The 14182-nt window shown below is 43.6% G+C and overlaps 1 long non-coding RNA gene across 1 annotated transcript; it reads left to right on the forward strand.

Annotated features, from left to right (window-relative positions):
- Window positions 1–11: 11 nt before the first annotated feature.
- Window positions 12–13352, forward strand: LOC125634195 (uncharacterized). The gene is made up of 5 exons (XR_007355818.2): window positions 12–391; window positions 4935–4988; window positions 10007–10040; window positions 12248–12348; window positions 12762–13352. It is a non-coding gene; the product is annotated as an uncharacterized LOC125634195 (long non-coding RNA).
- Window positions 13353–14182: the final 830 nt, after the last annotated feature.

Raw genomic sequence — 14182 nt, forward strand, 5'->3', positions numbered from 1 at the left:
GCTGGGGCTCAGGGGAAGGCAAGCAGGCAGGCAGGGCCGCAGAGGCGGGAGGCTGTGACCCACTCGTGATCTAGAGTGGAGAGGTGTTAAAATGCTGCCACCCAACTACAGGCAGCCTTGGGCTGATCACCTTGTCTCTGCTTGAGTGTCCCTCTCCTCCTCCTCCTTGCATGCTGCTAAACCATCCCTGCCAGAGAGAGTTTATCTCTGGGGCTCATCACACTACTTCTGGAGAGCAATAATTTTGCCTTTGGGATAGACCAGACATATTTTCAAAGCCCTGATTGCTTAGTGAGAATATGCCTGGGGACACCCACTCCCCATCAGTGATGTCACCCTCGCTGTGTGGGGGTACTCTCAATATGCTTGCAGTATTTTGTCAGGACCAAAGGTAAGTTTGTCAAAGTATGAAAATTTATGGCAAAATACGGCTTAGTAGAAATGACTCCCTCCTTAGTTTTGGTTATTCATTCATTCTGTTATTTAGTCCTTCAAATATATAACACTAGCTGTAAGTAGTTTTGCTTAAATACATTTGCACATGTTTGTTGTGCACATATGTGACAGGGATATCAGTTTTCTTTGTGTTACCATCTTTCCCCCCTCCCCACCAGGATTTTGCTATATGTATTCACATCCCTGCTTGGGATTGAGGTTTGGGGGGCACTGAGGGGCATTTTGCTACATTTTTTACAGGGTCTTGCTAGGGAAAAGGAAATTTTTCTGTGTCTGATTTAATTGGACACTTACAGTCTCACACATCATTTTATTTTTAAATCTCCTTGCTCAATTATCTCTCACAGTGTGAGACTGTACCCTGAGGAGTCATAGCAACTAACATGATGCTAAATGTAATTTGTCACTCGGTATAAAGAGGAACTCCTGTGCTCACCATTATATCAAATGGTTGTGGTTCAAGGTGGGAATACATTGGGGGGATGATGTTAAACCAATGTTAAACATGACAGTCCTTGTTTACACAGAGACCATGTCTGCATAAGGAGGTTACATTGGATAGCTCTAAAGTGCAATTTAACTTTATAGAGCTGAATAATACCTAGCTCTTGGATAGCACTTTTCCTCAGTAGATCTCAAAGTGCTTTACAAAAGAGATCACTATAATTAACCCCATTTTACAGATAGAGAACATGAGGTAGACGGGAGAAGTGATTTACCCAAGGCCATCTAAGGGTATGTCGACACAGAAATTAAATACCTGTGGCAGCTGACTCGAACTTGCGAGGCTGGAGGGCCCTAGAGCCCGGGCTTCAGTAAAAGCCCAAATGTCTGTACCACAATTAAACAGCCGGAGCCAGCTGACATGGACCAGTCGCGAGTGTTTAATTCCTGCGTAGACCCACTCTAACAGGCCAGTGACAGACCAAGGATAGAACCCTTGCAGAACTCTATCCACTAGGCTATGCTGCTATTATACCAGTTTAAAATACTGTACTTTCCTTGTTAATCATCGCATCCACACAGCTCTGCTTTTTAAAATTAACCACTCAGCATCCTGGACAGATATCCCCTGGTGCAATTGTAACCCACTTGTGAATGTGTGCTACAGGTCCTCCTCTGTGCCAATCTGCAGAGAATGTGCATTGTTATAGAGATTTGACTCTTTAGTTCAAGCTTTAGCAGTTTATGCATTTATCTCTCAAGGTCACTGGTTGAATTTACGGTGTCACTTCGCTCTATGCTCTGTGATTTTTCATGCAGTGGATTTTCAGAATGCCTACTGGGAATTACAGGAATTCTGCAACTAGGGAACAGACTAACAAACTCCCTCGATTCCTCTCCTGGCAGCTATTAATTTTGCCATTACCATTTTCAAACTGCTGTCAGCATTGGATCCTCCATGCTGCCTGAGCGCTCTGATCATGACAGTCATTAATACAAACAGGATGATGCACACACATTTCCAGTCAGACTGATGGATGGATGCAGCTTAGTGGTTTCATAGGGCTGTTGATGCTATGGGTGTGGCTAACAGAGGAGGAGGAGGAGGAAATTGTGCAGTCAGTTCTGCAGGGTATTTATCTGGAACATCTTTACTTAGCAGAGCACGGCTTCTGGGTTCAATCAACTAGAAGTGACTGGTGTGACAGTGTAGTGATTCAAAACTGTACTGACTAGCAGTCGTATCAGCACTTCAGGATGACAAAGGACACTTTCCTGGAAACCTGCACAGAGCTCTCCCTGGAGCTTCAGCACCAGAACACCAACATGAGAGCTCCTTTCAGCATGGAGCAGCATGTTGCCATCCCCAGGCGGAAGTTACCAGTCAGTAGCTAACCAATTTGGTGGTAGAAGATGAACTGTCGGGGCTGTCGTCATGGAGGATTGTAATGCTATGAGGAGAGTGCCATCGTGTCAAAAAGTGCAGTAATGCACAGGAGGTTACCAATGACTTGCCAAGGATGCGATTCCCAAACTGCATAGCGACTAATGACAGAGGATGCATGCCTATTTTCTGCCCCCCACACCAGGCCAAAGACTTTATCAACAGGAAGATGCATTTCCCATTAGTGTCGCAAGGTTGATCACTGTGGATGATTAATCTTGATGAATGTACAGTGGTCTGGAAAGGTCCATAATGTCACGTAGGGTTGCCAGGTGTCTGGTTTTCGACCAAAATGCACGCTCAAAAGGGACCCTGGCGGATCCGGTCAGCACCACTGACTGGGCTGTTAAAAGTCTGATCGGCGGTGCAGCAGGACCAGGTAGACTCCCTTCCTGCAGTGGCTTTGCACGGCTCCCGGAAGCAACAGCATGTCCCCCCTCCAGCTCCTATGTGTAGGGGCAGCCAGGGGGCTCTGCACGCTGTCCCCACTGCAAGAGCCGGCTCTGCAGCTCCCATTGGCTGGGAACCACAGCCAATGGGAGTTACGGGGGCAGCACCTGAGGATGGGGCAACACGCAGAGCTGCCTGGCCAAGCCTCCATGTAGGAACCGGAGAGGAGACATGCCGCTGCTTCTGGGAGCTGCTTGAGATAACTGCCACCTGCAGCCTGAACCCCTGACTCCCTCCCGCGTCTCAACCCCCTGCCCCAACCCTGATCCCCCCTCCAGCCTTCCGAAGCCCTCAGTCCCAGCCCAGAGCACCCTCCTGCACCCCAAACCCCTCATCCCCAGCCCCACCCCAGAGTCTGCACCCCCAGCCAGAGCCCTCACATCCCCCCTCACCCCTGCCCCAGCCCAGAGCCCCCTCCTGTGCTCCGAACCCCTCAGCCCTAGCTTGGAGCCCTCTCCTGTACCCCAAATCCCTCATCCCTGGCTCCACTCCCTAGCCTGCACCCCCAGCCAGAGCCCTCACCACCACCCCCACCCCAGCCTGGTGAAAATGAGCAACTGAGTGAGGGTTGGGAGAGCGAGCAACAGAGGGAAGGGGGATGGAGTTAGTGGGGGTGGGGCCTCAGAGGAGGGGCAGGGCAAGGGTGTTCGGTTTTGTGTGAGTAGAAAGTTGGCAATCCTAATGTGAGGATATTTAGAAATTCACACCTGTTTGCTTGATGAGCAAGGGAGTGTGTGCTCCCCAGACTTCTATGGCTGTTAATGGAGTTATGATTCCTCTTGTTAGTCTGGGAGACCCCGCTTACTTTCTGTTTCCCTGATTTATGAAGCCTTTCACTGGCTGCTTGTACAAGAGAAAGGAGCAGTTACCTTTTTCCTGAGTTGTTGCAGAATGTTAGGGGAATCTTTTGGCAGACCTAAGGGAAGCTGGTGGCAGAGACCATGGAGAATGGATGGGAGCAGATGGTGGAGTAGAGAGACTTCTTGAACATTATGGACACCCAGAGATGGTGCCTCTGGAAAATGTCTCAAGTAGTCAAAGAAACAGGATCAGGGATGTATTGTGCTGGAACCAGGGGGGTAGTTATGGAAATGAATGTACTGTAATCAAGGAAATGTGTTGGTTTGATTTTTATGGGGAATTGCGGGGGGAGAGGGAGGGAGAAAGGAATTTGTTGTCATTTATGGTATTTCAGGGTATGAATACACTGCAGTTAGACACTCACAACTGGCCTGTGCCAGCTGACTTGGGCTCACGGGGCTTGGGCTAAGGGACTGTTTAATTGCAGTGTAGGCTTCCAGGCTTGGGTTGGAGTACCCTGCAAATACTGGGGTCTAGTACCCTGCAAGGTGGGAGGGTCCCAGAGCTCAGACTGCAGCCCACTGCAATTGCGTCTACACTGCAATGAAACAGCCGCACATCCAGACTTGAGTCAACTGGCATGATCTGGCCACAGGTTTTTATTTGCAGTGTAGACATACCCTGGATGACATATTTCAATAGAGTTGTACCAGAATGAATGTACTGAGTTAACAAAAAACATAGGTAACGCATTTTTTCTTGGATAAAAACAAAAGTAATTTAAATAAGAATGTGGAGCACACATAAGACCAATGGAACTCCGGCATACCCATCTTAAGGAGTGCTCACAAACTCCTGCAGGTGATACAGTTGAAAGGGTTCTCCTTCATCTCCTGGAGGGCTGATTGTTGTGGGAAGGGCTTGTAATTAGAGTCACTGAAACGGTAGTCGGTGTGGTGTTTTCTCTACAATTTGCAGGACATCAGAATATCAGGAGGCGTGCCCTTTGTAACACAACGTGCTCTATCACAGCTGTTTGCTTCTGAGTTGTCTGCATTGTGTTCCTTTCCAGAGCCAGGCACTCCATTTCAGTCTTTTGAGACTGCTCCAGGAAACCATCCCTCCACACGTCTGCCTTAATGGCTGTCTTTTGGGATGAGTTCACTAGCTCCTGGAACATATCCTCTCTTGCCTTTTTATTGTTTAATCGGAGAGCTTTCAGCCTCTTCTTTGCTCAGGGGGTAAGGCGTTACAATTGCTAAGAGAAATCAAAAAAAGCACAAATACTTATTGTCCCAAAACCAGTCTCCGTGCCAAGAATATGTTTCTTTTCCCACAGTTTTGGAGTACCATTCCCATCTTCTCTTCCCACTCTGGGACTCCTGTTGCAATGGTAAGATGTTTTCCAAAATAGTTCCCCTTTGCATAGGGTCTCTGCAGCAAAGGATGGGTGTTTGGGTAGCTATGCTGGTTTCAGATGGATGAGGGCTGAGAGTGGGTGGACATTTGGGTGGCTGTCTTGGTTTTAGGTGGGTGGGGGGCAGCTGTCTGCAGGGTAGTAATTGCATGTGGCTCCCTGCAATCTGCCTTTTCATTGGATGGTGTTACCCAAAGGCAAGTCCTCTGGAGCAGAGGGGTCTTGTTTAAAAAGGCAATGGGCAAGCCAGCAAGATATGCAGTGCTGCTGGGTGGTGCAGGAGTGAAAGGGTGGTGCAGGAGTGAAAGGGAATCACTAGCTATATGGGCAGTCCCAAGACAGTCTCTTTATCTTCCAGTGCATGTGCCAAAAAGACACCACTATCTTTGCTTTAAATTCCCTTTTATGCTGTAAATCAATATAAAGTTCACTGGAAAATTAATACAATTCTGCAGTAACTGCTCTAAACCCAAATAGCTTAAGATCTCTATGCATCTTGAAATGTCTCTGTAGCCTCATTTGGGCCATTTGCCTAATGAAATTTCAACTGTACTAAAAGCTGAGTGCCTTAATGAAACCATTAGACAAGGTAACTTTTCTATTACCTCTTGCGTTTTCTCTTTCTGTATCTGCTGCTACGCATTTGCCGAGCAGCACATTTGACTTTTTAATCCCCATGGTGCTGACATCTGGAGTGAGGTGGGGGAAGGCCATGGAAGAGGAAGAGGAGGGGGAGAGAGTGAGCAGGCAGCAGTTTGGGCTGGGGAAGAATGGAGGTGGCAAGTGTACCCAGTGACTGTATATGACATTCCAGGGTGCAATCCAGACCAATGAGGGACTCTGTCACGATCTGCCCTGCAACCTGAGGTGCCTCGCAATTCTCTGCTGCCATGGCCTCCAATGTGGGCCCTTCACAAACAACCAAATGGCATGCCTGTCGCACTAAGACTGTCTGTATAGCCACAGCCCTGGTCCAGCACTTCTGATGCCAGCAACCCGTTAGCAAACACTCCAGTCACTCTCTGGCTTCCAGTAGCCTTGGTTACCACATGCAGGGTGACCACAACACACTCACAGTCCCAAAGTTTTCTCTCCCCCCACTCCCCAATACATATGTTCTGCACTGTCCAGCACTCTCCTAGGTCTGTTGGCCCTCTAAGGGGATTAAGATACAACAGTTTGCCACCACAGATGGAGTGACCCACAAAGTCCAACACCAGATTGATTAAAGAATAAAACATTTATTTAACTATAAAGGGATGGGTTTTAAGTGAGTGCAAGTATAAGGCATTAAAGTCATAAATAGTTACAGGAAAAATAAAGATAAAACGCTTTCTAAACTTAACCAGTTAGACTTGGTTCAAGGTGAAGTCTCTTGCCACATGTTCAAGTAACATTGCTGACAAAACTCTCAGGCCAGGATGTGCTCCCAAGGTCCAATAGCTGCATCTTTTGGCCACTTACGTGAAAAAGAGATATGGATAGAGAACTTGGGGTGTTTTTGCCCATCATTTTTATGGTCTGGCCCGCCTTTAAAATGCATTTTCCTGAGAGTGACCCCTAGATAAAGTTCTTTCCAGCTGAGAGCAAAGAAACAGGGAATCTGGTGGAGGAAATTCCATGCTGTTTCTTTTCACCTTTGCATGCAGAAATGCCGACCTCCCTTGTCGCTTGCCTTACCGCCTGTCCAGGCCAAAGAATGTCCACTTGATAGGTGACGTCATCAAAGTTGATAGCTCATCCGATGAAGTGAGCTGTAGCTCACGAAAGCTTATGCTCAAATAAATTTGTTAGTCTCTAAGGTGCCACAAGTACTCCTTTTCTTTTTGCAGATATAGACTAACACGGCTGCTACTCTGAAACCTAACACAATGTAGTTTCCCAGTATAAATAAGCCTTCTGCCTTGTTAATGCTACCTCCCTCTCCCCTATCTTCTCACTGACTTGTGCACATCTGATTTGACATAATGCTTTCTTAAATAACTTTTGGGGTGAAATCCTGTCTGCTTTGAAGTTAATAGCAAATCTAATTGATCTAATTGTTTAATTGTTCTGTTTCTCAGTTCATGTTTGCTGGGGAGAGACTAAAAGTATTTTTTCAGTAAAAATACTTCTAAACCCCCCTACGTTTTCAAAGTGCAATACAGAAGTATACACATGTACAAGACAAACAGATGGCAAGAACATCAACAAGAGAAATTGATATTGCTCAGGCTATGTAATCCCAATAATGGTATCTGCATACAGATACCCACAGGCATTATAAAATCAGCCTAGAATAAAACATTTCAGCAAGAGCAGACATTTATCAGATCCCAGATTGATAAGAATTTAGATTGGACATACTTTTTGCAGCTCTAGCAATCTGGGTTACTAAATATAGCCACATTTCACTACAAAGTCAATTAATTAAAGGGGTTAATCTCTCTTTCATTCTACAACAATAGTGCAACTAGTTCAGAATATGATGCTTAGTTCAGCCTAGAGAACACAGCCCAGAAGTGGAACAACTGTTCATTAGTCACTACAATATTGTTCCATTGGGATGTTAGGGTTTCATTCTCATTCTGATGTTTATACCCATGTTGCTCCATTCACTTCAATTCACATGATTTACACATAGTGTGAAGAGACAATCTAGTTGTTTTGTATTCAGATATGTGTGTGTTGGAGATGAAAATACATATACTTAGTTCTTACATAGTACTTTACATTTTCAAAGTGTTGAGCAAACATGAACTAATTCTCCCAACGGCCCTTTATATCCGTGCTAGTACACACTACCAGTAGTTCCCTGCCGTTCTCCTTATAATTTTAATGTGTTTGTTGTAGTGGAGGGATTGCATCTACTTTATCTTTACATTCTTTAACACTGTTTTTCAGTCGAGGTGTCAAATACAAATGTTTCCTGACATTGGTCTTGTTGATTAAATATGATGATTTAAAACAAATATGTAGGAGATATTTTGGCCTTGTGTATTACCTAAATGTTGATTTTAGGTATATAAAGTTTGAATGGATGTTGCAGAGAAGAGACGCAAAATAGCCAAATCATAAGGGACTTCAGTGAAAATGTGCATTTTGAATTCATTTTGGGTAGAATTTTTTCTCATCTGAATAGATACCCCCAAATCTTTTGTATTGTTAAAAAAAGCACTGGTTAGGTTTGGTGAGAACACTATCGAATTCCCTTAGGAAATTTTAAAGAGAACACTACTATAGAATCATGGAATCAATAGCCTAGTCTCAAGTTGTAATAGCCTCCACAACCAAAGGGTTAATTCCTATTAATTCTGGTAGTAGAAAGGGAAAAACTGCAGTGATGGGCCTATGACCCCTTCTTTGTTTTAAGGGAGTGTTTCCCCTTCTATTCTGAGGGTATTTCCCCCCGTTAATAGATACTTGGCTATAGCATTTAGTTTTACATCTCTTTATGTAAAACAGTGAACCTAATTTAGAAATCTCCTGAGTGGGATGTGACTTTCTGTAGGTCCTGCTAAGAGAAACAAATCCCTCCTTGGGAAAGGGAATAAATAAATAGGACAGGATCTATGGCAAAGTGACAGCTACGCCTTAAACTGCAAATCTCATGGTTTTCTAGGTAGCATATTGCCACCTAGCAGCAGTTAGGGTAAGTAGCACAAACCTGACCATTGCTTCATAAACAATACTCTGTGGTAGTCTGGTAGGTCCTGGTATTGTTTTGTCACATACAGAACTATGTGGCAGATAATGGACTTAGGAATAGAGGAACATGGATAGAGATTAATGGCACTCCTGTTTTTGGAATTTAAGATATTGATGTACTTCAGGTTTAGAGTCTCTTGAACAGGTTTTGAATCTATTTTCTGTACATTGCATTATGACAAGAGAAAGACTCAAACAATAAAATCATCAGATAGGTTAGTAAAGGATGTGGGTCTGATCCAGCAAACCTTAGTGTGTGTAGCTCTTCACTCATGCAAGTAGTCCCATTAATTTCAATACTCCCATCTTCTCCTTTTCAAACTGCAAAACCAATATAATTATGGGAGTGAGGTCATCATCTCAATTAACTGAATTCCAACTGCAGGGCCAAATTCACCATCACTTACACCTGAGCATCGCCATTATTACTACTGATGGCATACCAGCCAGAAAGAACAAAGCTCGACTTTCAGATCCCAGGTGAAGTTTGCAAGGCTGCCAGTTAGAAACATTATTGAAATACAAAACACATGGAACTTTGTAATGCTATTCTTTGTAGTCACTTTTCAGAATAGAACACTATTATACGTAGCAAGACAGTGGTAGATTCGGGTTTAGCTTCATAGATTCCAAGGCCAGAAGGGACCATTTAGTCTGTGATCATTTAGTCTGACTTATACTAAGTCTAGTATAACACAGGCCATGGAATTCCTCCAAATCATTCCTAGAGCAGATCTTTTAGACATCCAATCTTGATTTAAAAATTGTCAGTGATGGAGAATCCACCACAGTCCTTGGTAAATTGTTTCAATGGTTAATTACTCTCACTGTCAAAAATGGATGTCTTATTTCCAGTCTGAAATTGTCTAGATTCAACTTCCAGTCATTGGTTCATGTTTCACCTTTCTTTGCTTGATTGAAGAGCCCAATATTAAATATTTGTTCCTCATGTAGATACCGATAGACTAATCAGGCCTGTAACCTTCTCTTTATTAATCTAAATAGACTGAGTTCTTTGAGTTTATCACTATTTGCATGTTTTCTAACCCTTTAATCATTCTCGTGCCTCTTCTCTGAACCCTGTCCAATTTATCAACACCCTTCTTGAATTATAGGCACTGGTACTGGATACAGTATTCCAGCAGTGGCTGCACAAGTGCCAAATACAGAGGTAAAATAACCTCTCTACTCCTACTTGTGATTCCCGTTTATACATCTCAGGATCCCATTTGCCCTTTTGGCCACAGTGTCATATTGGGAGCTCATGTTCAGCTGATTATCCACCACAATTCTCAAATCTTTTTCAGAGTCACTGCTTCCCAGGATAGAGTCCCTCATGCTGTAAGTATGGCCTACATTCTTTGTTCCTAGATATACACATTTACATTTAGCCGTATTAAAATGCATATTGTTTGCTTGTGCCCAGTTTACCAAGCAATCCAGATTGCTCTCAGTGACCTGTCCTCCTTGTTATTTTCCACTCCCCCAATTTCTGTGTCATCTGCAAACTTTCAGTGATGATCTCATATTTTCCAACTCATAATGTTCAATAGTGGAGGACAAAGAACCAATCCCTGCAGGAGCCCACTGTAAATACACCCACTCGATGAGGATTCACCATTTAGAATGACATTTTAAGACATATTAGATCTCAAGAATTTCTGGGTTCCAGTCACATTACCATATTTGGTTCACTAGGGAAGTTACTGACTGTCATCAACTCTGTATGGAAATATATTGAGCACATTAAAATACATACAGACATACACACCAGGTTTGTGTCTCTTGCATCTCACTCCTCCTTCCTCACTTCTCCTTCTATGTTCTACAAAACTTTCAGAAAAAAAGTGCACCCCACCTTTTTCTTCAAGAGCATTAGAACCACACAGAAATAGGCCAAGTGATAATCATGCATCACTTTGCTCCATTGCATAAATGTCACTTTTTAATTAAAAGCATTCCCTGAAAATAGGCCATTAATTAGGGCAAGTACAGATTCTCTTTATGCATTCTGGCAAACCAGTAAATAAGATTATAACTGCAGACATTCCTGCATTAATAACAGGGTGTTGATTCATTTGCTATTTTTGATTTGTCTGGTTTTTTTCCCCAAATTGCACATAAAAAACACAACTGAAAAAAGCTAACACATTTTGTAACTCACCAAAGACATTGTTCTGTCATTTAATGGTAAAGGGTACTTAAAATAAATAAGTTACCATGTAAATATAAAAAACATAATTACAATAGAGAACGCTTTAATATCAGATCCAGATGTTTATAGAAATTATATAACCTTCGTAAAAATAAACAAACACGACATGTTACAAAATACAGCCCTGATCCAGCAAACACTTAATGAAGTGTGTAACTTTACTTACAAGTAGCTCCACTCAAGATAATAGGACTATTTTTGTGAGTAATATAGCCCATAGACTTAAGCGTTTGCAGTGTCAGGGACATAGAGTACAAAATGCTCTCCCTTTGAAATCTTCATGAGCCTCAATTAATTATTAAGGGATGCACATGCATTGACAGAAGATAAAGATGTTGCAGACTATGGTTATATAATGCTCCTACCACCTACCCATCCTCACTTGCTCTCTTTGATCCTGATTCAACAAAGCACTTAAGCACATAAATAGTCTCATTGATTCTGGTGGAATTTAAGCATATGCTTAAGTGCTTTTAGAATCAGGACCCTTCTTCCTGCTAAACTACCTTCCTTCATTCCTCATTCTATTCCTGGTAGTTTATTAAATATTTTTAAAGAGCAGTTATTACAGTTACCTGTATGTTAAGTTTTAGGTCCCAATCCTCAATGGGGTCCATCTGGGGTAGGTGGGGCTTTAGTGATCTGGATCTCTACAAAACACCACCAGTGCTATAGCATTACATGAGCAATATTAAAACACATGAACAAAAACAAAATGTATTTTACAATAAGAGCTCTTAGCATATGGATCTCATCTACTACGACTAATTCTGAGCGAACCCTTAAAAAGTTTTGTATCAGCTGTTGCAGAGAAGAACATCTCGGACATTCTCATGTCAACACCTTCAAAAGACGACCACGGGAGTTTAAATTCATAACTTTGTTAGACACAAAAAATCATGGGCTTAATAAAGACATTGGATTTATATTTTATTACAACAATCTGTAATCCTCTAGTCCTCATTTTTTGTGTGATGACTGCAGACGTGTGAATGGGCACTTCACCTTGAATGGTCTCTTATAATATGTTAAGTACTTATGCTAAACCAGTGGTTCTCAAACTTTTGTACTGGTGACCCCTTTCACATAGCAAGCCTCTGAGTGCCTCATAAATTAAAAGCACTTATTTATTTATTTTATTTTATTTTATTTATTTATTTTTTATTTTTTATTTATTTATATTTAACACTACTATAAATGCTGGAGGCAAAGCGGGGCTTGGGGTAGAGGCTGACAGCTTGCGACCCCCCATGTAATAACCTCACAACCCCCTGAGGGGTCCCGACCCCCAGTTTGAGAACCCCTGTGCTAAACAATCTGTTCCACCTTGTAGGTAGCTGTGACTCTCTGAGTGCCTTTCCCTGACCTGAAGAAGAGCTCTGTGTAGTTCAAAAAGCTTCTCTCGCTCACCAGGGGAAGTTGGTCCAATAAAAGGTATTACCTCACCCACCTTGTCACTCTAATATCTGGGGACCCATATGGCTACAACATGTCTAATGTAGGCGTTTTTAATAAATGATATGCTGTAACTTCTAGAAAGGTCACTAGATGGCAGATGACTGAATGAAATGAAAGTACTAGTTGCTTTGGGTGCAGCAGGAAAGTGTTTACATTAATACTAAGAACTGAGGCATTTTCATACAGCTTTATTGTGCTAGCCTACTCCCCTGCCGTGTTCAGAGATTCCAGGTGAAATGGTAAAAGAAAAATTCTGTGATACTGAGATGGTCACTGACAGTGACAAAACTGAAAAATCCCTTAACATATCCCCTTTTTTTTCTATTCTTTGTTGTTCTATGTTCCTTCCTTTTCTGCTCACTGTTATTTTGTTTCTATTATCTCCATAGTTCAAATTTTATAAAAAGGAAACAATCTCAACAGGCAGTTATGAACCAAGTAACAACGTTAGCTTCATCGCTCTTCTTTTTGGACCCAGCAATTGAACAAGGTGTTTTCGTGGTATACAGACATGCCAACTCTCATGAATTAATCACGAGAGATGCGATTTCTAAGATCAATGAAGCTTGACTCATGGTCGCACGACAGAACTCTCACATGTCAGAATTTTTTTTTTTCAGATGCACCTGACTCTGGGGCTGACAGCGGGAGCCACAGCTACCTGGGGCTGACCTTGGAGCCCCTCCTTGTGTGGTGGGCTGACAGTGGGAGCCCTGGTGCAATGAATAGACTCCCACTGTCAGCCAGTCCCAATTGGCTGGAATTCCCGCTGTCAGCCCCAGCTCTGGGGCAGCCGGAGCTCTTGCTGTCAGCCTGGGAAGTGGGAGAGAGGACCCCATTGCAGTCCCTCCAGGCCTGCAGAGGGTGAAGAACCCTCAGGAGCAGAGGTGAGGCTGGGAGGGCTGAACTATGGTCTGGGAGCTGCAGTGGGGGCTGACGTGAGTATGGTGGGAGCTGATGGGGTTTGGGGGGCTGTATTGATGGTGGGTTCTGAGCAGATGGGGTTAGTGCTGGGAGGGTGAAGTTAAGGCAGTGGGGGTTGATGGAATAGGGGGGCTGAACTGATGGGGTGGTGATGTTGGGGGCTGGGGGACTGAACTGATGGGAGGCTGAATTGAGGGGGGTTGGGTGGGGACAGAAATGATGGGGAGCCTGGGGACAGGATTCATAGCTGGGCAGGAGACGGGCAGATGTGGGGGTGAGAGCTCCTGCAGCAGGGGTCAAAATCACCTTACCTAGTACATGTGGGAGAGTGGGTAGGGGGAGTTCAGCAATCAAGAGACTGACCTAAAAAACACAATATCATCCTTTTAAAAAAATCTCATAATCTTTGATCTCCTGAAGTTGGCAATAAGGTATATATAATTTGATATACACGTAACTTCAATTTTTAAAAAGAAGCAGGCCTGGATCCTCACCTGGTGTAAATCGGCATTGCTCCATGGACTGGTGTAGCCCTCTCTTTGTGACCTCAATGGAGTGACATCAGTTTACACCAGCTGAGGATCTGGCTCCAAGCTTATCATGCAGTAGTTTTGATGTAGAAGCCCAGTGTTTGGAAATGTTGTAATATTAAAAGGAGCATGCTATTAATAGTAATAGGTTTAACTGTCCCTATGGTATAAAGCAGGGGTCTCAAACACGTGGCCCGCAGGCCGCATGTGGTCCGCGGAGCTATTTGCTGTGGCCTGCCAAGCTCCCTGGACCCCCCCGCAGTTATTTCCTGCAGCCGCCAAGCTCCCTTCCCCCGCCGCCCCCCAGTGCACCTCGTCCCCGCTTCTCTACCTATATCCAGGCGCTTCCCGCCACC

This window comes from Caretta caretta, chromosome 3 (genome assembly GCF_965140235.1).
Source record: "Caretta caretta isolate rCarCar2 chromosome 3, rCarCar1.hap1, whole genome shotgun sequence".
Taxonomy (NCBI): Eukaryota; Metazoa; Chordata; order Testudines; family Cheloniidae; genus Caretta; species Caretta caretta.